This window comes from Peromyscus californicus, unplaced genomic scaffold, assembly GCF_007827085.1.
Source record: "Peromyscus californicus insignis strain IS unplaced genomic scaffold, ASM782708v3 Scaffold_4__1_contigs__length_199733344, whole genome shotgun sequence".
In the NCBI taxonomy this organism is placed as follows: domain Eukaryota; kingdom Metazoa; phylum Chordata; class Mammalia; order Rodentia; family Cricetidae; genus Peromyscus; species Peromyscus californicus.
The window spans coordinates 89,604,628-89,619,644 of record NW_026294562.1 but is presented as its reverse complement, the minus strand read 5'-3'; the positions used below and the strand labels follow the sequence as shown (position 1 = coordinate 89,619,644).

General features: G+C 43.4%; 1 protein-coding gene across 1 annotated transcript in view; it reads left to right on the top strand.

Annotated features, from left to right (window-relative positions):
• Spon1 (spondin 1) overlaps positions 1-15,017 on the top strand; it is a 292,692-nt gene that overhangs the window by 233,217 nt on the left and 44,458 nt on the right. The gene's annotated exons all lie outside the window — the stretch shown is intronic.

Genomic DNA, 15,017 nt, shown 5'->3' with positions numbered 1-15,017 from the left:
ACTCCACGTAGTTAAAAGGGAGGTTTATATTGTGGAGTAACTTATAAGTGAAGGGATAGTTTACAGGGTCTGGGAAAGGTGTGGCGCAGTCCAGCAGTGTTCTCTGGAGAACTCTGCTCAGTCTACCTCTAGCGTCCAGGGTCCAGGAACCAAGAGAGCCGGCGCATCCGGATCTCGGGTCTTCAGGGTCCTCTCTTGGCCCTGCCTTGTAGGCATGACAGTTGCCGAAGCCTCAATGGGGGTTGGAACTTCCAGATCAAAGCTGGAATGGCTACCCACTACAAATAATTGTCTGTAGTCTTCGTCTAGGGATGGAGTCTGGTGAGATTTCTTCCATCCCCACTGGCACAGCAACTGGTGCTGTCACTGTGCTGGTCTTATTCCGATGGCCATGGTGTTAGGATTTCATGTGTCATATATAGAAGATACTGCCTCACAAGAGACATCCTTGTCCTATGGCTCTTAGAATCCTTCCACCCCCTCTTCCACAGTGTTACCTGAGCCTTAGGTATAGGGGTTGTATTGTAGATGTATATCAACTGGGGATGTGCCCCCCCCCACAGTTAGTTGGTCTCTGAATCTTGACCAGTTGTGGATTGATGTGATGGTATCTGTCTGCTGCAAAAAGAAGCTTCTTTGATGATGGATGGGGACTACATTTATCTGTGGATGTGTGGTAAGTATTTAGAGCACAGTGAAGAATTATATTGGTTTGGGAAAGTGGCAGCAATAGGTTCTCTTCTAGCATACATGACCTCACCAGCCATGGGTAGTTGATTAGGCTTACAATACCAAGCATGATACCAATTCCCTCCTGCTGAGTGGGCCTTAAGCCCAATTAGAAGGCTGTTGGTTACCCCCGAGATATAAGTACCACTATGCACCCTTAAGTATATCTTGCCATGGTGGTAATTGCTGTAGTTTGTGGCTTCACGGCTAGGTGGGCCTATAGATTACTTTTTTTTCCTTGGTAGCTTGCACAGCCCTTTCTGGCACTATGAGAGCTAGTCCAGAGGGAGGGTTCCTGGTCAATTCTGCATTGATTCCTCCAAGTCCTGTGTCCAGAGTGGAAGGAGTCTTCAGCAATAGGGTCTTACCTTCAAGTTCTGGAAAGCATTCAAGGACAATGGTGATGGCATTTCTTGTTAGTGGAATCTTTAGGACTCTGCTGACCAACAATTCAAAGAGAGGTTTCCCATGCCAGGCATTGGAGTTTTTGTTAGATAGTCTGTGGCTCTTGGGGTGAGGGTGCAACATTCCAAGTTGCATAACTTCATTTAAGTTATTTATATGTATTTACATGCATACTTATATGTGTTATGTACAAATTCAAGAGTAAATCTAATATAATTCTTCCCTATGGCTTTTTAAGTCACCCTTAGTGTTCTTTATCCCTCATCTCTACCTCTCTTTTCATATTGCCCTCCCTCTCCCACTCCCAGTAAAACCCCTCTCTCATTTTTCCCACTCCTCATTTATAGTACCTTTGTTCTACCATTCCCCTGCATTTGTAATCACAGGAAATTCCCCACCCAGGGAAGTTTATCCCGAATATTTTTTTATACTCTTGACATTTTGCTTGCATTACCAACATTAGAATGGTCTTGTTGAGTTCTTTAAAAAGTGACTTTGACTTAAAATATTTTATCTTTATAATTCTTAAGTCAATCCATGCCTTCTTAGAACTTTATTTTCTTGCATTGCTATGTATTTACTTTGTTATCTGACTTAGCTTTTCTGCTGCTAAACAACTTAGGGAGGAAAGGGTTTATTGGCTACAGCTCACAGTCCTTTGTGGAGGGAAGCCAGGCAGGAGCTCAAGGCAGGAATCTGGAGGCAGGAACTGGAACAGAGGCCATAGAGGAATGCTGCTTACTGGCTGGCTTACTCTGGCTTACTGGCGGGCTTACTCTGGCTTACTGGCGGGCTTACTCTGGCTTACTCAGGCTTACTCAGCTGTCTTTCTCATACAGTCCAGGCTCACCTGTCCAGGGATGCTACCACCTGCAGTAGGTTGTAGTATATCAACTAGCAATTAAGAAAATGTCTCATACACTTGACCATGGGCCAGTCTGATCTGAATGATTCTTCAGCTGAAGTTCCCTCTTCCTGGGTGACTCTAGGTTTATGTCAACTTCACAGTGGAATAATAATGTATGATAATATATTGCATATACCAATGATGTTAATTTTTTAGTCTTCCTTTCTGATAATTATTGTCCTTTATGGTTTTTGCAATACAAAGTTGTAAAAATATTGATATTCTTGGTTCTGCCTACTCTTTAAAAGTAAATTTTGTTTGTTTGTTGTTTGTTTGTTTTTTGAGATGGGGTTTCTCTGTGTAGTTTTGGTGCCTGTCCTGGATTTCGCTCTGTAGACCAGGTTGGCCTTGAACTCACAGAGATCTGCCTGGCTCTGCCTCCTGAGTGCTGGGATTAAAGGCGTGCGCCACCACCACCCGGTTAAAAGTAAAATTTTTAATTCTATTGCTAGTACATGATTTAAAATAGGTATATCCAAGCTAAGCTATGTATAAATGGATTATTTAACCTGATGTTAGTGTTAAGATGTTTATCTTTTATTGGTTATTTTGCACTCTAGAAATAATCTCTATTAAGGTCAAATTTGTCATGTAGAATGAATCAAATGGAATCCAGCTCTGTGTTTTGACACGATAGCAGGGCTTGGCAGGTTTCCATTCTATGGGAGTTTAAAGGACTTCATTAGTCCTATGAGCCTTTCTGTTTCTAAAAAAATAATTTTTTCAGCAGTTACTGGCTAAATAGAATGCCTTACTTCCATTGTTTCAGTCAACATATCTAACATTTTACTGTGGAGTAGTAGCCATGTTACTGAGCATTTTAGTCAACTAAAGAAGGTATATATAGTATTCCATGAAGGCAGTTTAATACCTTCCCATAATTTCATATATAGAATCAGACATAAATTTTCATACAGGTTCCATCACTAATTTATCTATGTGACTTTGACCATGTGATGTGACATCTGACACCCCCACGCACACAGGAGGTAGATTATATAACATAAGATTATTATAAGGATTTCAGTAGTGAGTGTAAAGTTGTTAACACATTGTCTACCTTCAGTGAACAGAAGGCAGTACAGCGTTCTCCAGTGTTGTCTTTCTCTATTATTATATTATTATATTCTATTATCTTTCATTTGTCTTTCTCTATTATTCTCTATATATTTGCATGAAATGCCTATTTTCACAGTCTTTTGAATATTTTCAGAAGCAATGGATAAACATTGAGGAGATGGCAATGACTTTTGAGGAAAGAGCTCCCATTCTGGAAGGCCAGAGTGTGAGCTTGATTTGTGAGTCATCACAAGATAGCTCTGAGCTTTGGGAAATGACAGAATTGGCCGGGGACCTACTACATTCTCCTTGCCAAGCAGGATGTGAAGCCATAAGCCTGTATTTATGATCGGTGAACAGCGTCCAGAGCTCAGGAGGGCCGCTTTCAGGGCTCCTGGGAATGGGAAGTTGACCAACTCGCCCCCAGTTGTCAGACTGCATCATCCAAGTCTACATAGCCTGAAAACAGGAATGCTGACAATCACCATGACCCAGGCTGAACCAAGCTTTAAAGCAGACAAAACCAGCCTTGTTCATCCTTTTGAAATGGGGCCTAATTATGTTTTATTAATAAATGAAACTCTGTGGCCAAATAGAGAAAACACTGTAGGAACATATATGTAGAAACACACATGGAGAACTTACCCTGTTGGAGGAGGGGATGGGAGGGTAAGGTGTGGGGGGAGCAGGAAGAGGGATGAGAGGGGAATCTGTGGTTGGTATGTAAAATGACTAAAAATAATAATAATAAAACAAAACAAAAACAGAAACACACATAAATACACACACACACACACACACACACACACACACACACACACACACACACAGAAATACTGTGTGTAGACAAAAGCTCCTGAGGTTTTCAGAAGATCTGAAAGCCTAAGCTAAATTAGAGAGGATCACTCAGCATCTCACCTCTTCTCTTGTCTCTTGCCGTTTCTCCCTAAACATGTTAAACTCTTCTACATAAGGTTTAATTTTTGCTCCTTGGTGATATATTTCTGGGTAGAGTACATTATTTGGAGAAAAAAATGCACCACCAAAAACATCCTTAATCCATTTATTAATGTTAAGAGAAAAAAAACAAGTCAAAAGATTGACAGTGGCTATTTATCAAAATATGTTTATTGAGTACTTTGTATGTACAAAACATTCTGGTATAGTCTATGAAAGAATAAGAAACAGTCTATCCTCAGAGGTCTTTTAATCCAGATGGGGAAATAGACAGATAATTGACTAGCTGTCATATAGGAAATATTGAAATAAATACTATAATTAGTTACTAGGTCACACCCTGGATCCATGGGGTGAACACTATTTTCCTGAACAAGATACATTAGGCTGCCTCTTGGCTATATCTAAACATATCTGTTGCTGCTGCTGTTGCTTCAATCCCTATCATAATTGGTTTTGTTTGTTTGCCCTTGCCTCCATCTTGTCTTGGTAGAAAACTCTCAGGTCCAGTTCTCCACCTGTAGGGCCCCATCCCTAGGCAGACCAAATCTTGCAATGGGAAAACAGTTGAAAGAATCCCCTTTGTTACCCATGTAAGAGTCATGGAGGTAATGCAGATTCTCCCCTGCTCCTTGACCCTAGCAAAGGTAATCCTTCAGAACAAAATCTGATCTGCCTGGACAGGTGGCTCACTTCACAACCAGCTCATTGCTGGAATGCAGGATGGTGCTTCTCTCATGGAGCTCATTGCTAGAATGGAGGATGCAGGATGGTGCTTCTCTCATGGAGCTCATTGCTAGGATGGAGGATGCAGGATGGTGCTTCTATTGTGGAGCTCATTGCTAGAGTGGAGGATGGTGCTTCTATCATGGAGCTCAGAGGCTTCCTGTAGGTGCTTCTGTTTTCAAAGCCATTAAAGGTAAAAGAAAACCCCTTGTGGGTTCCCAGAGATTTCCCTACACCTGAAACTGCCATTTAATCCTCTTCGTCATCCTGAGGACCATGCTGGCCTCCTGCATACTAGAAAGTAAAGGGAAGTCAGATGAGATGTACTAAAGAAACCCCCTGCTCTGATGACCACCAGGCTGGAGTGACTGGAGACTGTGCGTCAAATTCTAGGGGAACCTCAGAGGGTTGCCTACTGATGACAGCCATGGTGGATGGAGGCTTACACTGTTCTCTGCTGGTAACTTCATCAAAGAAGTCAGAGTGTGACCTTAAACCCACCCACACCTTCTTGTCCCTGAAACAAAGACCTCTTGAGAGATGAATGGTGTTGGTTGTGTTTGTTGGAATGCTTAAAGGCCACAGATAACAGAGAACTTAACAAAAGTGGCTTAGACAACATGGACTTTTACTATCTCACCAAGTAGAAGGTCAAAAGATAAATGAATCTAAGGTGGGTACAGTGCCTTTCCGTGACTGCCTAATTGAGACACAGCATCTTTCCATTCTGCCATTTTTAATGTCACCAATGGTTTCTGTTGAGGCCATATGTCAGAACAGTGGTGTAACACATTGTCTCCCCGTGTGAACTGAGTGAATTCTTCTTAGGGAGCTATTGGCCAGGCTACTTACAATGTTCAGCTGGCAAACAGGCTGATCAGAGGGGGTCTAAGATGGCATCATTTGTGTCTGTCACCTCGGAGGGGTATTTAGAAGGCCAGGGCTGTCAACTGAAGTGCCCTTACATGGCATCCTTCGCGTGGATGTTTCAGGGAGTCACCCTTTGCACAATAGCTTGAGGTGCCTGAAGATACCATGACAAGAGACAGGAAACCGAATCAGTCTGTGTCATAAGGCATGGGCCCAGAACCAGCCAAGTCCACATTTATGGGGAAAGCATGTTGACTCCTACCTCCTACTGAGAAGAGGACACAGAATTTAATCACCTTTGACCCACACAGAGGTTGTGTGCATATATAACAATGAAGCTGTTATGATAAAGAGCTCAGACACATAGTGATGTAGAGCTAGGGGGAGTTTGCCCAGTGAAGGGCTGGCTCTGCAAGCATGAGGATCTGAATTCAGATCCCCAGTGTGCACATAAAAAGAGCCAGAGGCAGTACATGTCTGTAATCCCAGCACTAGGAGCACAAGAAGACCCTGGAAGCTCACTGGCCTTCTAACTTAGCCAAGTTAGCTCCAGGTTCCATGACAGACCTTGTCTCAAAAGGTAGAAGGCACTTTATATTGACCCCCTAGCCTCCACATGCACACATGTGTACATGCATTCAAACACACATGAGCACACACAAACACATATACTATGCATGAACCATAATAATATCTATGGTGATTCAAACAAGAGAGAAGTTTGTTTCCCTCACTAATAAGAGTCTAAAAATGAACATGAATCTGATGGCCAGGCCCTGCCAGACTTCACTCCCACATCTGTGTTCCAGGAGAGGTTCTACCAGCAGGGATAAAGGAAAACTGTGAATGGAGAATGAGCATTTTCCTTGTAGAAGGATGATATATAGGCTGGGGAGATGGCTTAGTAGTTAAAAGCACTTGCTGCTCTTCCAGAAGCCTGAAGTGGGATTCCCAGCACCCACACCAAGAAACTCACAACCACCTATAACTCCCGATCAGTAGATCTGACATCCTTTTCTGGTCTCTGCTAGCACCAACACTGGAACACAGGCATATGCATAAAAATAAAAAATCCCTTAAAAGGCAGGCAATGGTGGCACACACCGTTAATCCCAGAACTTGGTACATAGATGCAGCAGACCTCTGTGAGTTCAAGGCCAGCCTGGTCTATATATGAGTTCCAGGCCACCCAAGGTTATACAGAAAGACCCTATCTCAAAACAGTAAACCTTTTTTTTAAAAAAAAAGATGATATGCATCCCTGATGACATTGGCTTAGTGTTAGTCATATGACCAGTTATTACCAAATAGAAGGAGAAGAAGAATGGGTTTTGGTAAGTTATTTCCCTGACTTCTGCTGATAATACAAAAATAAATAGGTTGTAGTGGATGAATTCAACTCTAAATAAGGAAGTTGGCATCTGGCATAGTTTATGATCAATCCTATGTATCAAGGTCCTTTACATGTGGGGCTGCAAGTGAGCTACAGGCATTCTGAACATGCCTACAATTACTAGGCCATTTGCCCAAACAGAAATAAGTGATGAACAGACACCCTCTAAGGAAGTAGCTCCTAATTTCAGTCTGAGCCTGTATTTGGATAGTGATAGAATTCATTGAGTTCATTTGGTGGAGTTCTTCTCTTTAGAAATATTTGGGGAGGCTCCTTACTCTGAATTTCATAGACACAGTGCTGGTTAGTTTTTGTCAACTTTAAGTTGACATGGAAAAATAATAGTCATCTGGAAAGAGAGAACCTCAACTGAGAAAATGCCTCCATCAGATTGGCCTCTAGGCAAGTCTGTGGGTCATTTTCTTGATTGATGGTTGATGTACAAGGGCAGTGCCATCTCCAGGAAGATGATTCTTGGAAGTAGAAAACAGGCTGAAGAAGCCATGAGGAGCAAGCCAGTAAGCAGTGTTCCTCCATGGCCTCTGCCTCGGTTCCTGCCTTAGCTTCCTTCCATAATGGACTGTGAGCTGTAAGGTGAAACAAACCCTTTCCTCCCCAAGCTGGTTTTGATCAGCGTCTTTTCCCAACAGCAGAAGGCAAACTAGGTCAGAGCCCACAAAAGAATTGGTTGCTTCAAGCAATAAGCAAAGCGATTCTCCAAGTAGCTATATTATTACTTTTCTCATCATTGACAGAATACCTTCCAAGAGGCAGTTTATGGGAGGAAGGACTGATTTGGGCTCAAGAAGGAACACCTCACCTTGGTGGGTGGGGTTGGCAGAGAAGGCATAACAGAACTCCTCGTGATGGGAGCCTGTGGCCAGGATTCCCTCACATCTCAGCAGACCAGGAAGTGGCAACCAGACAGACAGCAGGGCCAGTCTCTAACATTCAAGGCCCAACCCCACGGGCCTACATCACCAGCTGGATCTGAAAGGTTCGAGAAGCACTGCCAGCTGGGAACCACGTGTTCATGGGTACATGTCACGTTGAAACCATAACACTGGCCTTTCAACTAATGCTATGAAGAAGGCCTAACCACAGACAGAGGCCTTGCAAGACAACCATTATAGTGAAACAGTCTTCACAACGGCATCACCCTCACCTAAACAGCCAGCCCCACCTCCTAAGGGTGCTGGTGAAGCCCTTCCACAGGAGAAGCTGGCATGGGTCACGGGTGTTTGGCAGAATTCCTTCTGGTTCTGAGAAACCTATTTGTAGCCTGCACACAGCAGGCCAGATGGTTGTCTTGTGTCTGTCAGTGCTAATGCTTCATTAGGGAACACCCCGGGTGTCTGCCCCCCAAGGCTTAGACCACCAGCTTGTGCTCCCACAGATCTGAAAGCAGCCCCAATCCTGCCTGCTTCTGTAGGAGAGTTCTGAGCAAACTTTTATTTAACTAAATGTGTTTCATTGCTTTAAAAGAGGATTGATAGCTATTGGTTTAGGAGGCTCCTTGGGCTCAGCACACAGGCAGCTTTTGCTCTCTTGTATATTTTTACAACTATTTTCAAGAAACAAATAGTCTCCACTGGTTCTTGGGGGATAATTTTAATAATATATTTGATGGAATATTTGAAATAGAATAAGAGCACTACGTCTGTGGGTTTCACTTATTTATTTTTGAATCTCTTCAGCTGCTGTATTAAAAGAAAAAAGAAACACTTGTCTTTTACTAGGCAGACGGGATAGAGGGGCAGAAAACACACGGATTTTTCCACGCAAACACACTTGGGTTTAAATATCATCTCTGCCGCTTACGGTTCTGTGATATTGGAAAACACATTGTCATCTCTGGGTCTCCTTTTTCTCGAGCATAAAATAAAGATAATGAGGTGGCTGGAGAGATGGCTCAGCAGTTCAGAGGACCAAGATAGAGTTCCCAACCCAATCCTCTTTCTGCTTCCGTGCACGCCTGCATGTTCATAGTGCATGTGCGCATGCACGTGCACCACATAAAATCAAAGGATAACAATAAATAAATCTTTTTAAAATAAAATAAAGATAATAATTCCTGCAATATAGTACTACTGTGAGAATTATGTAAAGCACTAAACACAGGGCCTAATGCTATTAAGGACTATTTGTTACAGACTACTACATGGAAATCCCTTCAGGCCTGGATGCAAATTCTCCACCAGCATCACTGGGAACAGCCTCTCCAGTCCTGGGCCCAGCAATCTGCTTTAACAAGCCCTCCTGGAGATTCCATGCACTTTGAGCTCAGAAATGGAAAAGGTGGTTACCCACCTACATGGCATTCCAGCTGATAATGTATGCTGAAGTGGATGTAGATACACCCTCTTTCATCTCCTTTAATGACGGCCCTAGGGTTTCCACTGACATGATATCAGTGGCTCTCGGCCATCCCTTACTCAGGAAAGCCAAATATCTTATCTGCTTCCCTTCCTGGGTATGTTCGTATTCTCCAGGGGGTCTGCATCTCGCCTGTGTCAGCGAGTTCAGGAAATAACAGGTGAGAACTCAGCCCATCGCCCTCAGGCCAGCATCTCTCTCACTCCTCACTATGTATTCCCATCTGTCCCGCTGATAAAATACAGGTCCTTGAGGGTAGGAACTACGTCTTCATCATCTCTGTGTCCCCAGCACCTGGTACACATAGTAGACGCCTAACAGAGGTTGGCAAATGAATGAAGTGTCAGCCCCAAATCAGAGGGGCAATTGTTCCTGAAGCAGTCAGATATTAGGCATGCTCTAGTACCCAATATGTTTCTGATCCTGATGACAAGTAGGTAGCAGAAGTGCCTAGAGACCATTGAAATGTTACTTGAGGCCCCTCCACCCATCGGCTCCGTTCAGTGCCACAGGGAAAGCTCTGTGACAGCCTCTCAATAGATCAGAGCCGCTTTAGAAGCAGCCTAGGAAAGCAAGCTGCAAGGGTCCATTTCTTTTCTCTGTCATAATTTGTTTTCCCAGTTGCCAGAGAGGTTGAAATGAGCTCTGCCGGTTGACAATTTGGATAGAATAACTTCTCCGTCTCATGAATTCTGAACAGCTGAGGACCAAACTCTTCTCTGGGTTGTGGAAAATGAACAGAGCCCTTGGGGGGATGGGTGGAGATGGAGCACAATCTCGGCTGAGGATGAATTTGGCCCTGCTTGGAGGCTCTCTCTGAAGTTATTCCTGCCTTCTGGGTCTTTCTGTGCTGGCTATGTGCACAGTTATCCTGCTCCACCCTTTCCCCGGCACCCAGGGCCACCTATGTTGGATCCATTCATCTAACCCACTTAGATGAGCCAGGATGAATCCCGACTTCCTCTTCCCCACGTTAATTTATGGAACCTTCCTATTCTCATGGCAGTATCCCCACCTGCCACAGTCACATTCTGCTTTATTGAAAAGCAGCAGGAAATTCATCCTTCATGAGAAAACTTTAAGTTAAAATCAGACTATTGGGGAAAAGTTGTCCTGGTTACAATTTTTCTCGAAATCAAAGTGCACAGTAGGAGTTAGATTCAGATGAGAAGCCCCTGTAATGAGGACAGCAGGTAATCTCTGAGAATGGGGGCGGGGACCAGTGCAGAAGGTGTGGGTTAAACCATGTGATCCTGGGATCTGACCTTTGAATGGATGGTGGCCAGATTTCAATCACCTTAACTAGGATGTGTCCTTTCAAGTCACGTGACATACTGTATGTCCTTTTATAGCTTGGCTGAAGGAAGGTATAGACAGAAACAAGTGGGCGTCATGGCCTCTAGGAACAGAATAGCCAGAGAAAACGTCTCCTATGCCATCCCAGAGAGGAGAGAACATGACATGACATGACGTGAGGCTCTGATCTGCAAGGCAAGGCTAACCCTGTCATGAAGGTAAAAACATTTGACTCAGCTCCATAGTAGTAGCCATTACCACCATCTAGCCAAACCCTTTTTCTTCTTCTGTACACTTGCTGGGAAATACACTGTTCATATTGGAGCTTCTGGGCAGGTATGGTCATGACTATAATCCTAGCACTTAGGAGCCTGAGGCAGGATAATGCCTGAGCTACATTGAGTTCAAGGTCAACCTGGGTCATGTAACTTTCCTGTTTCTCATTGTCAGGCATGTTTTCTACATCAGAATGTTTGGGAACTCTGAGCCACTTCCTCTGGTAAATCCCCTTGTACCTCAAAATACACATGATCCCAGGAAGGGAGAGGGCCACACTCTAAGTGTTGTGGGGTATTTGTACATGGTATGAAGATGTGTTGCTGTGACTGATGTAATAAAAAGTTGAACAGCCAATAGCTAGGCAGGAGGTATAGGCAGGATTTCTGGGGAGAGAAAGGAAGAGGAGAAGGAATCTAGGCACACAGAAGCCAGAAGACACAGGGAGAAAACAGGAGGTGTAAGATGGAAGAGAGGTAACACCATGTGATAGAATGTAGACTAACAGAAATGGGTTAATTTAAGTTTTAAGGGCTAGTTAAGAACAAGCCTAAGCTATAGGCCATGGTTTCATAATTAATAAGACGTCTCTGTGTCATTATCTGGAAGATGACTGGCAAACAGTGAGAGACTTGCTACATCTAAGCCTGGACTAGCAGACACCTTTGGTGAAAAGCTCTTGAATTGAACCTTGGAAAGGGGATTTTTCTCCCCATCTTCAAGGGGCCAGTGTTAAAGGTAAATAACAATCATAGGACTCTGTTGAGCTATTTTAAGTAATGCTCTGAAATGGTTTTCTTCCTCAGCTTTCTCCTTTTTGCACGTTACGTACTTGAATAGGTGTTCACATTGTCCGATGCTAGGAAATGCAGACGCGACAAGGTATAAACTCTGACCTTAAGAACATCCGTAATATGACACCATAAACTGTAACTAGAGATCCATTTCAGTACTGTATTACAGGTCTATGACTTACAGGTAATTTCTGTCATTTAAATACTCTGGAGAGCTGATGGCCAAATTGGATTCTTAAGGAGAAAACAATTTCTCCTGCATTAAGAGTTATTACTTTAATTGAGTAATATCTGGCTCTCATGTGGTGATGTTAGCATTATTACCCATCTTGGTGATTTTCACCCCACTGTTTCCAGGGAAAGTATAGCTCATTAAATGGACACAGGATTAAAGCAGGAAAAAAGCTTTGAGCCTTTCAAGGCTCATTATGCCAAGGTCAGGACAAAGAAATGGTCTTGACCTTGAAATGGGACAGAAGACCTGGCCCAGACTAACTACTAAATTAAAAGAATTCTAAGAAAAAGCCTTTTATCCATGGCAGTGCGCACTGGGTTATCTCAATAATGTGTTGTTCTGAAAATTAATTCATTAATTCATTTGTTCCATTTATTTAATTAGCTGCGCAGTCAGTCAGTTAGCACACTCCATGTGCTTGCATGATACTGTGAAAGAAAATACTATGGTTCCAGCAGCTGTGTTGGCATCATAAGAGGTTTTGTCCCACAAAACCAGTCAGGAGCCCAGTGATGATAGCTGCCCAGTGGCCAAAGCCCTTCTTGGAGAGAGAAACTGAACAGGCTTTGAGTGCAGAGAACAGGTTCAAAGTCTGCCTTTTCTCATATAATATTTCTTTGTCATCTTTATTGTTTTGTCCTGCTATACTTCCTCTGTCACAGTCACAAGTCAGGTCTCATCAGGCTGTGACAAGTGACGAGAGGCATGACATGGCAGGGGACCTGTTTAGAAAAACAACATCCTCCTAGGTCACACCTTAACGTCTTCTTCCTAAAGCATCTCGACATCTTGAGACACACCCAAAGCCATCCCATCGAGCAGAATCGCTTTGAGGACATTATTTTAAACTATCGATTCCTGCACCTAGAAATGTCAATGCAATCCTTCTGAGGGAGGACTCTCGTTATTGTTTTATGTGTGACTGGAACAAAATGATTGGCAGAAGCAACTGGAAGGAGGAGAAGCTCACTGTGGCTCACAGCACAGGCCATCGTGGTGGGGAGGCATGGTAACAGGGACCGGAGGTGGCTGCTCACAGTCCGTGTGCTATCTGCCTCTATCATTCTGCACTTTACGTTTTAGGCAGAGTCTCTGGCAGGACGTAAGTACCAGATTTTGAGCTCGGGTCCTCTTTGCCTTCATGGTTAACACTCCTAGCCACTAACCCATCTCCCCAGCCTTTGACATTAAGAAGCACAGAGAGATGGAAAAACGAGTTCTCAGCTCATTTTCTCCTGTTTATTCACCCAGAATCTATGGAATGGTACCACCCTCATTTACTGTGGATCTTCCCACCTAAGTAAACCAAATATAGAAACCCCCTCTCCCATATGCACAGAGATTCACCTCCTGGGAGAGTCTAGATCCTGTCAAGGTGGTGATCAATATTAGCCATCACTGAACCTGAACACAAGTAGACTTTGAAGTTTAGGGGTGAACTAAATTTGTACTGTGCCCATTTTTATGATACAAACACCCCATTGTGATGTCACTGAAGACAGAGTGGGGGAAAGGTACTTAGAATCACCTGTCATGAGCCAGATAAGTCAGTCTCAGCCCCACCCACTTTTATTTAATTTTTATTTTTTAATAAAATTTATTCTATGTGTTTTTCACATCATGTATCTTGATCCCATTTATTTCCCATCCCTTCACATCTGCGCTCTGCCCCTGCACCCCTACCCAGAATAAAATAAAATTCAAGAGAAAAAAATAAAGAAAATAAAATGAGAAAAATTTTAAGAAGGGAAGGAATTAAAAATCTCATCATGGACGCTACAGTGCAACTCAACAAATCACGCCATATAGCACTTTGTCCATACATCTCTACTTGCAAGTGTTCATTGCAAAGAGTCATTGGTCTGGTTCAAGGCCCCTGGTCTCCACTACCCACTTGATGTTGGGCCCCCACCAGGACTCTTCCTGGACAATCCCACTGGTGCCCTGTGTTGTAGAGATCCTACAGCTTTGGGTCTACCAGTCAGGTCCCTTCACGTGGGGTGGATGATGAGGCAGGCCAAGTCATAACCCTGGATCTGGGCCTGGGCAGCTGTAGGGTTAGTCTTCCAGAAGGTAAATGGAGACAGCTCTCCTATGGTCACAATTTTGGGGCTGGCTCACCTACACCTGTGCTAAGCATGTTGACTCTATTGTGTTGCCCTGGAGAGGTGCAGAGCCTGCTCTCCCGAGTGTTGCAGCTGGTGGGGGTCCAGGATGGCTCTCCCACTCTTATGCAGCCCAACCCACTTTTCCTGATCCCTAATATCTAGCAGATTCCCGTCCCAGAAGCAAAAGTGTCATTTAGACTCTGCAGCATAGCCAGAGGCTATTAGGGTTGCCTCTGGTTTTCTTAAAAACTCTTGCATATCAGAAAACAGGGACCTCTGCAATACGGACAGACAAAGTTGGCAGCACTTTAATACAAAAATTCAATGCAATGAAACTTTACTATTCCCCATAATTTTCAAGCATGATTTCAAAAAAAAAAAAAAGTGGATAAGACCACTAGCAATGAAAGTGGGGACCTGTGTTCAAATCCCCACACTTTGAGTTCAATAAGAGAAGCTATCTCAAAAAATAATGTAGGGGTGGAAAATGATAGAGGAAGCACCAAATGTTTTCCTTTGACTGCTACACACACAGGAATATGGGCACTAGTAACATCCCTGGCACATATACAATCAATCAATCAATAAATAAATTTCTTTTTAAAAATGAATTTCCAAATCCAGGGTCCATGCCTCTAGCTCTAATCTATGTTACAAAGGGACTAAGTAACAAAATTAAATATAACAACAACAATAGGAATGCTAGGCAGTCCAACTCCCTTCTGCACCATGGAGAACCGGAAGTCCCGTACAAATGGCTGACGCTATCATCTGGCTCCAACCTGGCAAAAGCTCTGGAGGAGTATTCTCTCTGAGCTCTATTCCCCTTATTTCTCTAAGCCACTTCCAGCAAGAGCATCATAAACAAATCAAGATGAAGTCTGAA